The sequence below is a fragment of the Staurois parvus genome, unplaced genomic scaffold (assembly GCF_062004578.1).
Source record: "Staurois parvus isolate SC_StPar_1 unplaced genomic scaffold, SC_StPar_1.0 ptg000403l, whole genome shotgun sequence".
NCBI classification, from domain to species: domain Eukaryota; kingdom Metazoa; phylum Chordata; class Amphibia; order Anura; family Ranidae; genus Staurois; species Staurois parvus.
This window is the reverse complement of record NW_028318199.1, coordinates 1,751,713-1,765,276: the sequence shown is the minus strand read 5'-3', so window position 1 is coordinate 1,765,276 and position 13,564 is coordinate 1,751,713. Positions and strand designations below refer to the sequence as shown.

At 43.7% G+C, this 13,564-nt stretch overlaps 1 protein-coding gene and 1 long non-coding RNA gene across 6 annotated transcripts in view; both read right to left on the bottom strand.

Moving 5' to 3' along the window:
- Nucleotides 1–13,564, bottom strand: part of HBEGF (heparin binding EGF like growth factor) — a 906,786-nt gene that overhangs the window by 163,698 nt on the left and 729,524 nt on the right. The window lies entirely within an intron of this gene.
- On the bottom strand, nt 3,277–12,499 carry LOC149455104 (uncharacterized). Its single transcript, XR_016314100.1, has 3 exons — nt 12,165–12,499; nt 4,667–11,519; nt 3,277–4,353 (listed from the first exon to the last, which is right to left on the bottom strand). It is a non-coding gene; the product is annotated as an uncharacterized LOC149455104 (long non-coding RNA).

Genomic DNA, 13,564 nt, shown 5'->3' with positions numbered 1-13,564 from the left:
GGCTCTACAGGTCAGTTCTCTGACACCTCCCCTGCTCTAGAGACTAGGAGAAGTGTCTAAAGGTCAGTAGTAGGAGGTCGCGGAGGGGATGATCTGCATAGTTAAGGGAATCTGGCCAATCCTCAGGCAGAAGACCTGGCATGGTGGCTAGATCAGCCCTTAAAGTGGTAGTAAACCACAGCTTAAAAAAAAAAAACCCTGCAAGTATGCCCTCCATGCTGTCACCGCTGTAGTATGCACGCTGTCACTGCTGTAGAGGCTTCCATCTTCACCCAGTCTTCCTTCCGGGTTCATCTCTGGTCATCTGACTGACCAAGCCAGGATGGCATCACTGCCATGCATGCATGCGGGAGTCCTGGGTAATGGAGTCCTGGGCACGGGTATGCCATTCCTTCAGAGCACATGCGCACGCTCTCAAAAAGAGCAAATATCTCCTAAACGGTGCACGTTTAGGCAATATTAATTTTACCTACAGATAAGCTTATTATAAAGCATATAAAGTATGAAAAAAGCATTTACTACCACTTTAAATATGACAGAGCCTAGTCAGCAGGGGAGTCGGGTGGAAGATGGAGTGAGGAAGTGATGTGGCATCTGGGAGAGGGCCGCAGAGGAGGAGGGTTCAACCTACAGGCTGGGAGCTGGAAAGAGTCTACAAGGAAGGACAACCTGTCAGCAGGGGAAGAAGCCAGCCCAGTGTAAGGCCTAAAAGCAGCTTAACCTTTACAGCTACACGAACAGAACAGTGTGAGTACTTCTATACCCCCTGGCCTACAAGGGAGAGGATGGTCATGTGCAATACCAAACTAGTTCTCCATGGGACTGCATTCTTTGTGTGTTTTGGAATCCCTTGCCCTGGGATACTCTCATGACAGCCAGGTGGATGAGATTTTTATCTGGGGTTTGAAGAGGTTAGTTTAAGGGAACAGAGTGCTCCTAATAAGGACTGTGTGTAGATTTCTTCAAAAGACAAGAGCCACTTCTGAAGGAGTAGAAAGTCCAGGATCTATTCATTTGTGCTTTTTGCAGAATTTTTGCCTTTTTGTGCCTAAGAAGATGTCCGCCAAGTTGTTGTAGTTCCATTGTGCTTCCCATATACCCTTAGACCCTATCCACATTGTTAACCCCTATTAAAACAAAAAAAACCAACTCATGGACTATTTACTGGCTTTGGAAGCAAGAGTGGAAAATGTGTGTTGCCTAGCTGTGCCGAGCTTAAGGTAGACCCCAAAACAAAGAGGCCCTCAAGAGTGTATTCCTTTATATGTATGTAATATTTTCTTTTGCCCCCAGTATTGCTGCTCCAATGCGTGTGTATTCTTTTTTTTCACTCCACTGTCAGTAGTGTTGCTCCAGCTCCATATATGCATGCAATATGCATGCATGACATGTTGTATCCATTTTTTTCCCCCCAGCACAGTGCTACACTACTCCAGTCCATTCATGCATTAATTTTTTTGACTAGTTACCACCATTGCATTTGCATAATTCATTACACTGCAGGCACTTCCCGCTCTGACCCCCTGGCACTAAGCACAAACCATACATCATACATACTAAATAAATTATGGGCCTAGTTTGACAGTCAGCATTGGTCACTGGGCAGCAGCAGCAGATGGGTCAGACCAGGGACAGTCCCAGTCAGCAGAGAGCAGCAGAGGCAGGCACTGAGGCAACGAGGCACACTGAGAGACAGGTAGGCAGCGCGTGTGTGATTGAGCACCTGCTCCCTGCTTCAATGGAAGTGGTGCATCGGCCATCCTTTTGATGCACGCCTGACACGCCTTGTGCCATGACATCACGTGACATCAACCTAAAACGAAAAAAAGAATAGACCTACACAAAGTAAAATCAGGTCAGTACTTGTGGTGTGTTGTGGTATGCTGACCTTATTTTACTTTATATAGGTCTATTTTTTTTTACTTTTAAGTTTTTACCTTATAAATTATTTAGGCATTAGGCGGTGGAGTGGTACTGCATTTTGTTGCAGACTAAAGGCCCCTTTCACACGGGTGGTTGTTCTGCTGTGTTTTGTTATTTTGAAATTTGAAGACTTCAAGCACAGTGATCACTTGCGGTTGTACATTGCGATTGGTGGTAAATTCTTTCCATTTCTACAGAAACTGTGTTTTTTTTTTTGGTCCCTCGACTACCCATAGTGCATTTGTGCCCCCCCATTTTCTGTGTCTTTGTTCAGTGTCTGTTTCTATGTTCAGTGGGAGGACTTCAACCTTTGTTGAAGTGTGATCATTGAAAATGGATTGCAAAAGAAATTTCCTTGCTCATTTTGCAGCTTATGAGAATGAAAAGGAGGAGACAAATAATCTGATTAAGTGGAGGAGACATCATTTCCACTGTCTACTGGGCACATCCCTTGACTTCCCATTGTATTGGTTACTTTGCCCTCATGTTTGGAGAAATGCGTACTAACCCAAACAAGTTCTACAATTTCATCAGGTTGGTGGCAACCTTTCGATCTGTTATTAGACCTTGTAAAAGGATGTCTGAGCTGAATGCATACCAACATGAGATGAAGCATTAGCACAGAAGAACGGCTGTTAGTTACGTTAAGGTAGGTTTTCATATCTGTTGATAATATGTGTATTTTTCTTTTTCCTGTCCTGATTCTGTCATTCATCCTACTCAGACACCTTCAGGTTTTGCAGACTATATGAAGCAAGATGGTTTGTGACTAGAACAGAGGCGACAAATGGGAGGTTAAAATTGTAAAATTGAAGCAGTTAACCCGTTTCATAATGAATACCTGTCTTTTGTGGGGAGAGCATAAAGAACAGTCAGCAAGAAGTTGGATATACCTCGTCACAGTGTGACAGGAAGGCAGAAAGAACTAAGGGATGTGTCCAGGATGGGAGGTATATTTATCCCAGGTTCATGCTGTACACTGACTGCTTTTCTTGGGCTGTGTAGTGAGCCTGTTTGGCTCACTGATGATGTAATTAGCGCAGGTGTAGTGGGTTAAGGGCTTTGGGCTCTATAAAACTCCCAGGCTGCTTAGAGAGGATGCTCCAGCCTGGAACCAGTTTGCTGTGCAGGACAGACTGGGGAGCAACTAAACAATACTGCGGTCAGAGCAAATCTGTGTAATTTTGGTCTGGGACACGCTCAGTGTGAACACCCTGTGTCTGTGCAGTGATAGGCTGTATCCAGACAGGCAGATAGGAACCTGTGTTTGCAGTTAGATGCCCAGTGTGGCAAGGCTTTATTTTCTGTTTGTATTTGCTGTTTTTGAATATATGCACCGTGTGTTCACCAGACTTGTAAATAAAGCACAACTTTATTCAGCAAGATCCTGCAGTCATGCTGAGACTCTTTCACCGTACTCTGACCCATCCAGGGGGTCAAGCACAACCTGCCACTGGGCTAATCCCTCACAACAGTAAAATTATTAGTCATATAAAACCGTACAAAACAGTATAAAAATAAAACAAGTATAAAATAACAAATTAGGAAGAATAAACATAACTACAAATCATTTCATAAACTGAATAAGGAGAATGTATAGAAGAATGGCTTGGTTCCCTGCCAAAATCTATGGGTGATTCTGATTGGAAAGATAAAGATGAGTCTAAGCAACATGGATTTGGCTGCTCATGCATTGTTTGAAAACTCTGATGAAAAGGTGTATACATCGGTGGGGGTCCTGAGTAACCCTGGCTCATGGCATGGGTAATGATGGGGCTGGGTAGTGATTTTGTAAAAGAGCCACTAGATGCATTAACACAAAGTCCCCAGGGCTGAAATCTAGGAAATGGATAATGCTTTCTGCAAGTGGAAACTATATACATATTATATGCATATATATCACCTTTGACTTCAGTACACTTATCAGGAGGGACCTCCCCAATTACAGACAACAACCTTTGGCAAAGCATTGCATCAGGGTCAATAGAGGAATTCATCAGCAACCTTTGAGGCAGAAGTTTACAAATGTTTTTTAAATTCTTCAAGTAGGCAATCAAAATATTCTTCAACAGTGGACTCGTGCTGAGGAGTGTTCGGCAGGTGGTGGAACTTGACTGGACTTTCTTATCCATTTTTGCCTGTAAATAGAATGAGAATACAGATTATGCTTTTCTACAAATATGTCACTGCACCAACACACAAGCTGCCATTTTTGAAGGTGTCAGCAATAAGAAAAGGATGGTTTGCAGAGAGTGGTTTCGACATGAAAATTGTGACATTCAAGAAATATACCACAGGTGCTTATGTACATGGTTGATTTTCATCAGGAGCAACTTTCTCTGCCTTTCTTTCTTGGTTTGATGTCATTCGATTCCATTGTCTGATGACACAATTGCACGCTTTGTTCTGGCAGGAATACTTGAGACAGTTCTAGATAAACATAATAGCATACAACTTTAAGGTTACAAATGCAAACCATATAGTTGTTTCAGTGTTTACCATGTTTTAGCCTGTCTAGTGTAAACTACAGGATTGCTCCCTATCAAGAGCTGATGGAACTTAGAAACTTGGAAAAATTGGTCAGATGCCTGCAGGATAGTGATTACAGGAAATCTAGGCTGGAATAGTGAGTGTTCCAGATGATAACACCGGCAAAATTTTCAGGAGACAGGGCAATTAATGGTACTTAAAATTGGATAATATCTGCAGTTGCTTAGATACATAAAATACAGCAAAAACTTACGGTTGCATCTCTGTGGTGCGCCTCAAAGCTTCTGCATGGGGGTTAGGTCTATGGCATGTTGACGGTGCTCCACTTCTCTCTGCAGACTACGCTTCATGGAGTTCCCATTTGTAGTGGTCATGTAGGGACCTCCATCTTGTAGAAATCTCCTTTCCTGCAAAATGTTCCACTGGCAAATATTACAAACCTGATGGATGCAGCATTAATTGACCATAGCAAACGATTACCCTAATGTAATGCGTTTGCTGTTTTTCAGGTATGAATGTTATGGGCAACTGCTCCCATGTACAGTATCCACACAGTGTTCTGCATCCCACACATTGATTCGCTCACCTCAGTTTTCCTGTTCACTTGCAAACATATTTTCCCAGTTTGGAGATAGAAATTGGTACACTTCCTCTCATTTCAGCCTCTTCATAACTCATTATATACACATAGCTGCGATACATTGGTCCTGTAAGCAATCAACTTTTTTTATAACCACAAAAACATCGCTAAACGTTGTGTGAATGGGGCCATAGGAATGCATTGTCTAAGTTTAGCTGTGGTAGTTACCTTCATCTATCCACAGCTAAAAGCTGAATTCTAACCTCGCGTGTGAGAGGGGCGTAATATAAGGTGCATAAATACATTTCAATAAATGTTATTATGAACAATAGGTAAGACCTTTAAAAGTTGTATAGAGAATAGGTTTTAGTAGTTTTTTGTAAAGTGTATCCAGGGGCAACCAAGTTATTGATATGCTATTTAGGATTAAATTTGGTTATTGTATATAAAACTTAATGAAGGTGGTGTCGGAGAGCTTACTGATAATGCCAGTGTATGGGTGGAATGTAAAAATAATAAAAAGAAGCGCCAATAAATCAACACAAAGCTGCAGTCCTAACCAAAAAAAGGTAAATATTAAAGTAACAAAGGAGTGCGCTAAATAGAATCACAAATAAACACAAAATAATGTCCATAATAATAAAGTCCAACCACCATTCAGAGTGCTAATAAATAAATACAACGATCTTGTCTGAAAAAAACTGTGCACGAATCCACCAACGAATGAAATGAATACACTCACCAGAGCTATATGCTGATCAAATTATAAATTAGCATAATAGCAATTGCTCTGTGAGCGATGATCTGCAGGGATATCCGAAGTATGGGAGCAATAAACTGCAATCAGCCAATCAGCACAAATGGAACAGCCTTATAGCAAGTGGTCATCATTTTCTCCATAAATAGTGGTAATGCTCGAGGAATCAGAAGAAATATAATGGCGCAGCACGTTTAAAACCATTAATACTTTATTAATATAGCCAGTATAAACTCATAAAAATGATGTCTCAACCAACACCAGCATGAACAGCATCTGAAACATCCACTAAGGAAGACAGGGAAGGACCTCGCACACCACGATCTCACAGCCGACAGCTCCGAGGAACGTCCTGATGTCACATCCGTTAGGCCACGCCCTACGTGTTTCATCACACGACGTCTTCAAGGGGCGGGACCATGGGTGGAATGTGTAGAGAAGGGGTTTACAGACGTCCACGTCACTTCTGGTTACCTTTGATCCTCCCCTTAAAACACATGCTGGTTCCAGCGACGCGGAACAGCAGCTTTTTGGGTGGTTCATTTTTGCTGGATGTACTAAGTACTGGAGGACACCAGAACATGTAAGTTTTACTGAGTTTCTTTTATTGTTTTGTTGGTTATAAGGAATAAACATGTTGTGCAATGATACTTGTGTCAAACAATTAGATAAGATATATATTTGTAGGATGTTGATTCAGGGATTGTTTTATCATCAGTTTAAAACTGATTAATGCTCTACGGTTCACTGGACTCAATTCATGAAACTGTATCTTTAAGAAATGGCAGCTTCCAGCAAGAATAAAATGGAACAATGTGGAGGTAATTTACAACACACACTAATTTTGGTAGCATAACTATTAATGTGGAATGTATGTTCCTTGCAAAAGAATATTCTTTTTATCAAGTTGGTATGTGTAAAGTTCCACTTTAAGCAGGCTCTTAATTATTTGATTTTCTTTCTTTCAACCAAGGGTTGAAGAAAAGAAAATTGCTCAATTCCCCTATCAACACAAACAGTGAAATCCCTCCCACAGAGCCTTCCCTGCCAGCAGAATACATTGATTATTACTGTTGTGGCCATAATTGCCAGCAGTGATCTGGAGAAAAAACCTGACAGGCTGGTTGATCTGAAGTCAATCAAGAGATCTACTTCAGTACAACCAGCCTGCCCATAAAATATCAAAGATCAAAATTTTGGCTGGTTCATTATTATTATTATTAATAATAATAATATTTCTTAGATTGTAAACACTCTTATATTGTAAACTCCAAGGAGCAGGGCCCTCCTAACCCTCTTGTATTGAACTGTATTGTTGCTGTATTGTCTCCCATTATATTGTAAAGTGCTGAGTAAACTGTTGGCGCTATATAAATCCTGTATAATAATAATAATACAGGATTTATATAGCACCAACAGTTTGCTCAGGTTCATTCATGTTTAAACAGGATAGTTAGCAAAGGTGTTAGAAAAGGGGTTGTGGGTGTTTGTTATAGGTACTGATACCAGTTTTCAATTTTATCTTAAGGTTACAACAACCAAAACATTATCTTTGTTGATAGTGGCGATACATCATTCAGATATGTCCACGATATAGTTGATCCTAAACATATCCTAATCATTAAGATGTTTAAGGGTACATGTCAAACTCTGACATAGCAAAGTTCCTTTTGGGTATGCCTCAAGACCTGTAACAGTTGATCTGCATATTTCAGGTCTAACAATGCTTGGCCTACTATATGGCTGGAGAACATTGGTGCTTTCTGTGATGTTTTTTTAATTAAGGGTTTTATAATAGAACAAAAGATATCGCCAAAAGACATCTCTAAAGATATTTGCAAAGAAGTATTCCCACTACATAGAACATATGTTCTGGGGGGAGTGCACATGCGTGGCTGACGGCGCAGAACATGTCTCCCTGAGGCTCCTCCGCGCCGAAGGGAAGACAGCCTCACTGCCGTGCGATCCGGGCCCGCACCGCTCCACGAGCGGCAGCGATCGACTGTGCAACCCCCCGGCCACCTATCAATATGGTCAGGGGGGCACATAAACATCAAGCGGCGCCGCCGCATAAGCCCATAAAGGAGGCCCTAGCCCGTGCCTCCTCCAAGATGGCCGCCGCATCGGAGCACCGCAACAGCCAGCCAGCCCTCTCCAGACTTGCAGCCCTGCAAACAGAGCAGCCGAGCCGCCCAAGCTCTTCAGAGGGTGAGTGGGATGATGACACTGCGACCCCCAAACATGTCTCGACGCCTAACCTCACTGCCCCTGACATTCTAACTCGCTTCGAGAAAATGCTACATAAGGCCCTGAAACAGACCTCAGACCGCATAACTGACCAGCTGTCAAGGGAAATCTGTGAGCTGGGGCAACGCACTGCGGACCTAGAACAAGGGTGGACGACATTGATGCATCTCTCCAAACGCAAGGGGATGAGCTAGACTTGCTGCGTGACGAAAACGCTATACTTCAGGCGCGTTTAGAGGACTTTGAGAACCGGGCCAGACGCTCCAACGTGCATATTCGTGGCCTCCCCGAGTCAATTATTGATGTCCAATCTACAGCTACTGCGCTATTCCAAGAGCTCGCCCCCGCTATCCCAATAGAACGCCTTGAGATGGATAGGGTCCACAGGGCACTAGCTCCAAAGCGCACTGACGGCCCGCCGCGAGACATCATAGTTAAACTTCATTTTTTCCGAACAAAGGAGCAACTACTACAAGCCGCCCGCAATTCGGAGTCCCTCCTGTTTCAAGGCCATCATTACCAGCTGTTTCAGGACCTTTGCCCCACTATCATCACCAAACGCAGAGCCATGAAACCGCACTTGCTAGTGCTTCAACAGCATAGTATACCATATAAATGGTGCTTTCCCTTTGCGGTACGCTTCCGCTATCAAGCCCGTGACCACGTATGCAAGACTACTGACGAGCTTCAGGATGCGCTATGGAACCTCCAGCTGCACCCTCCCGATGCACAGTCTGAGACTTTCAGAAGGCGTTCGGCGTCGTGCTCACCGCAGAAATCCCAGCCATCACGGATCCCTAACCTAAACGTACACAAGCGGGGACGCTTTTCTTCGCCTGCTCCCTCCCCACAAGATTCAATGGATTGAATCCCGTTGACCACCTTTGACCCTTAATCCTGCTCCTTATGTGGTAGTCCGTTGCCACCCACACAGTCGCCACCCACAGGGTTTAGTCAATTGACTCTCTACCTGACTGCTATCATTGCACCCTTGTATCCTTATACTGGCCTGTTAGGCTCCATTTGTTTTTTTTGTTTTCTTTACCTACGTCTGACCAGCACCGTATACATGCTGCCCGGGTTGGGAATCATATTGGTTTACTGTTTGGTTTGATGTTCGCCGTGTTTAGGCTGTTGTTGAACCTTTACCTCGCCTGGTGGACCCTTGGTTCCGGCGATTCGGTTGGTTTGGCTCCGGCCTCTCCGAGGCTGGGCCTGGTTGTCCAGGGCCACCGGAGCCGAGGCTCTCCGGGCTTTTTGCTCGTTGATTTTGATGCTTTCTTCCTACCAGGATCACTTTAATATGCCTTTGTCTACATGCTGTCTTCCTAGCCGCCTGCGTATATGTGCACTCACCACTAGCCCCCTTGGTGTCCCATTTTTTTACACCACTTGGGCTACCAGGTTTTGGGTGTTTCCGGGGACCGTTCCCTTTTTTTTTTTTTTCCCCTTTCTCTTGGGGTTTTTTTTATGTTCTTCAGTGTCTATCATAGAATGCCCTCCCCTCCCCCCATCCCCACCTTGCTCTCGCATACGACTACACGTTAAAGCTTAGCTCCAACAACCGCATACCCTCCCTACGCCAAATTCACAAAACAGCCCTCTTGATGGTACCTCATTATCCGCTTACCCATTGTTTGCTCTACCCATGGGTTCCTTGAATATCCTCACTCTGAATGTTCAGGGTCTTAACATCCCGCAGAAGCGCAACAAAGCCTTCCGCTCATTTGCGTCACATAATGCGCATATAGTCTGTCTTCAGGAAACACACTTCACTCCTACCTCTATTCCCAAATTCTTTGGCCCCCGTTATCCACAGGTCTACGCGGCCTTTGCTGCTACTAAGTGTAGAGGGGTTTTAGTCACCCTTCACTGTACAACTCCTTTTAAGTTACATGCTGAGATTAAGGATCCAGAGGGTCGATATAATATACTTGTTGGGCAATTGCTGGACTTTGAGGTCACCATAGCCACTTATTACGCTCCAAACCAGGGTCCTCTGCCGTTCCTTTCCCACCTCTTCTCAGTTATAGATCATCATAAACGAGGCATGCTCATAGTCTGTGGAGACTCTAACCATATAATATACCCCTTTCTAGACAAATCCCCACAATCCCCTTCTCCCCATACCCCCAACCACTCCTTCCAATCCATACTGCACCATTATTCATTGGTCGATTCCTGGAGGGAAATCAATCCCTCTAAACACTAGTATACTTTTTACTTCCACCCACATAAGGTTTTTTCGAGAATAGATCATATTTTTATGACCGCCAGTTCTTCCCCCCGCATCTTAGCTTCTGACATCCTACCGATCCCTTGGTCGGATCACTGTGCAGTGGTCACTACCATTGCTTCTTTGGCCCCAGCTCCCCCTGATCCCTCCTGGATCATTAATGAAAGCCTGCTGGCTGACCCAGTTTATTGCTCAGAGATAGCAGTTGCGCTTAAGGACTATCTCTCCTTAAACCAAACCCCTGAAACCTCCCCCTCTTACTATGGAAAGCACACAAACCGGTACTTTGCGGACTCTGTATCAGCAAAGCCTCCTTCCTGAGTAGAGAAAGGAGGCAGAAATGCCTCCTCCTTGAACAAGCTTATGATCAATCCCATGCCGCCTTCCAAACTTCCCCCACCCCTGCTAACAAAGAAGCTCTCGAGCACTCCCGCATAGCCCTGGACCTCTTCCTCATGGACCGAGCCGAGCTCTCCATCCGCAGATCTCGACACAAATTCTACACTAAAGCCAACAAACCTGGCACTTTCCTTGCTCTCTCTCTCTGTAAACTAGACCAAACTGTTAGACCCATACGGTTACGGACCTAAACTGCAAATCTCACCAGCAACCCCGAACGGATTCTGCGCACCTTCCACAAGCATCTCTCGCACCTTTACTCTGCCTCCACGCCCTTTGACTCTTCCCAGGCCAAAGCCCTTTTTGCTTCCCTTCCTTTCCCGAAATTGGCTGAGAATCACTTAGGAGCACTGGAGCGACCTATCTCAGTAGTTGAAACCTTAAATGCTATCAATTCCCTAAAGCCCCGTAAATGCCCAGGACCCGACGGCTTTTCTGCCACATATCATAAAAAGTTTGCCCCCATTCTAACGCCTATCATGACTAATGCGTTTAACGCCATACTTTCAGGCCATACCTTTAACTCAGATACAGTGCATATCGTATGTACTCTCCAGCGCCTCAGGATATGCACAGCCAAAAGGGAAGCCAAAGGTACCAGGACAGTGACAACCAAAAGGAAATGTTCCAGGGGTGCAGCCCTCCTCAGACGGGGAAATCAGCCACTGGATAGAGAGAAAACAGGTGGCGCACACACCTAGTGCATTATCCAAGGTTTATTGTAGGAATGAAATAATAAAAACATACTCACAGACGAAGCATGTATCTAAAAAGCATAGAAAAATGACAATGGTCACAACGGCGGGCAAGGTGTTCTCACTGTCAGTGCGGTCAAATGGCTGACGCGTTTCGGGGACGAATCCCTTTCCTCAGAGCTGACGACCAACCTGTATGGAGGTCAAGTAGTAAATAACCAGGGCTTGATGCCTTGGGAGCAAAGCTCCACCTCCTCTACTTGTTATAAGATGAGGGGTTGGAGGGGGTTATTTAAAGTGCAATCTTTTGTAGTTTTTATAAACGCATATACATACATATATACACATGCATATACACATATACAAAGATATATACATGCACTAAGAAACAAAGCAAATAAAAAAATTATTAAAAATACATGAATATAGCACCTGCAAATGTAAATAAATAGAAAACATTTTTTTAAAATAAAATATAGAAAACAATATATATGAAAATAATCATAGTAGTAACACTGGCAATGATGATAAAAATAATAATAATATTCGTAAACATCATAAAAATAAAAGTAATAAGACTAGTGGATAGTGGATGATTATCAGTTCAAAGTAATGAGTGTGGCTGTAGACCATATATATCTCTTCAAACGCGAAGCGCTGCGCAAACTGTCAGCACTGTGTGAGTGCTGTGTAGTGATATTGGACTGTTGTTGGAAAAAAAAAAAAATGGGAACATTAGAAAACATAAAATAAAGAGTGTGTGTATGGGTAAATGAATGACCTTTAGGAGGCAATGGTTAAGTGAATGGATGAGACATATGAATATGGTGTAGATACCTCTGATGCTGATGTATGATGTATGGACAGAAAGAGCCTCGCTGTTGATGCCTGAGTGAGATGGTGTGGGAGTGTGCTTTTATACCTGTGGGGAAATGGCTGCTGGAATGCAAACCACAAGACAGGAAGTAAACTCCGGATGACTCATGTCTGGTATCCCTGGAACAAAACATGAACAGGTGCAGTGATTGCAAGGCTCCTCCCAGGGGGGAAGAAGGGAACTGAGTCAGCATAGCCATGTGGAGGATGGCTGGAGGGGGTGAATGTGGTGATAATGGCACGGATGGCCTCGGGAACACAGGGACTGAACTGAAGAGTGATAGGAGGCAGATAATGAGTGTGACAGAAACGAAGGGGGGGGGGAAGGGGAGACAGAAACCTGTTGTGTGATGTGTACTGGAAATACAGCTGATACTAGTGACAGAGCTGGGGAGAGGGTGGGGGGGAGGAGGGGAAAGAGGAGGTAGATGTGATGAATGTTCTATAATGGAAATGAACCTATGAAAGTGGCAGACTTCGGTCGCAAGGAAAAGAGGGGGGAAAAGGGAACCAACAGGGCAAATATGTTTGTAATGAATATTGAAAATGTAATGATCAACATGTCAGAACTGAGGGGGGGGGGGGGAAGGGGGATACAGACATGTGGTGAGTATTGTATGATGTATGGAGTGTGGCAAAAATAGGGGGGAAGAATGAGAGAACATGAAACTAATGAATAATAAGTCTGAGAAGAAGGAAGAAGAGAGAAAAAAACCCACAAAAAAAAAAAACAAAAAAAACAACCACACACCCTCTGATGCGGGTATATATTAAAAATATGTGATATGCTGATTTAATTTTACAACAGGACCCTTTTCTCAGTAGTACCATCCCTGAACATCAGGAGGTTATCTTTAGAAAACCAAAAGATTATAGGAGTTACATAGCCACTAACAGAGTCAAAAAAATTCAAAATTCAATGAGATCCCCTTGGAACAGACTTTTTGACCAAAAAGGTAGTTACAAATGTGGTGGCAGCAACTGTGGCTGTTGTAAGTACATGTGGCACAAGAAAGAAGAAAAAAGAGGTCATGGGGCATGATGGCAACACATACAGCATTAGGCATTTCATCAACTGTAGCAGACAATATGTGGTGTACTGTCTCATTTGTCCCTGCGGTCTATTATATGTGGGTCGTACCATCCGCACTTTGCGTACAAGATTTGGGGAACACAAAAGGAATATCAAACATGCTCATGATAAACACTCCATCCCAAACCACTTCAAAGAAAAACACGACAAGAGCCCCATGGGCCTTAGGGTGTTCGGTTTGGACAGCATACCTAAGGACATAGACACAGGCAGACGTTTCCGCCGTCTATGCCAGAGGGAAACCTTCTGGATCCACCGTTTGGGCACA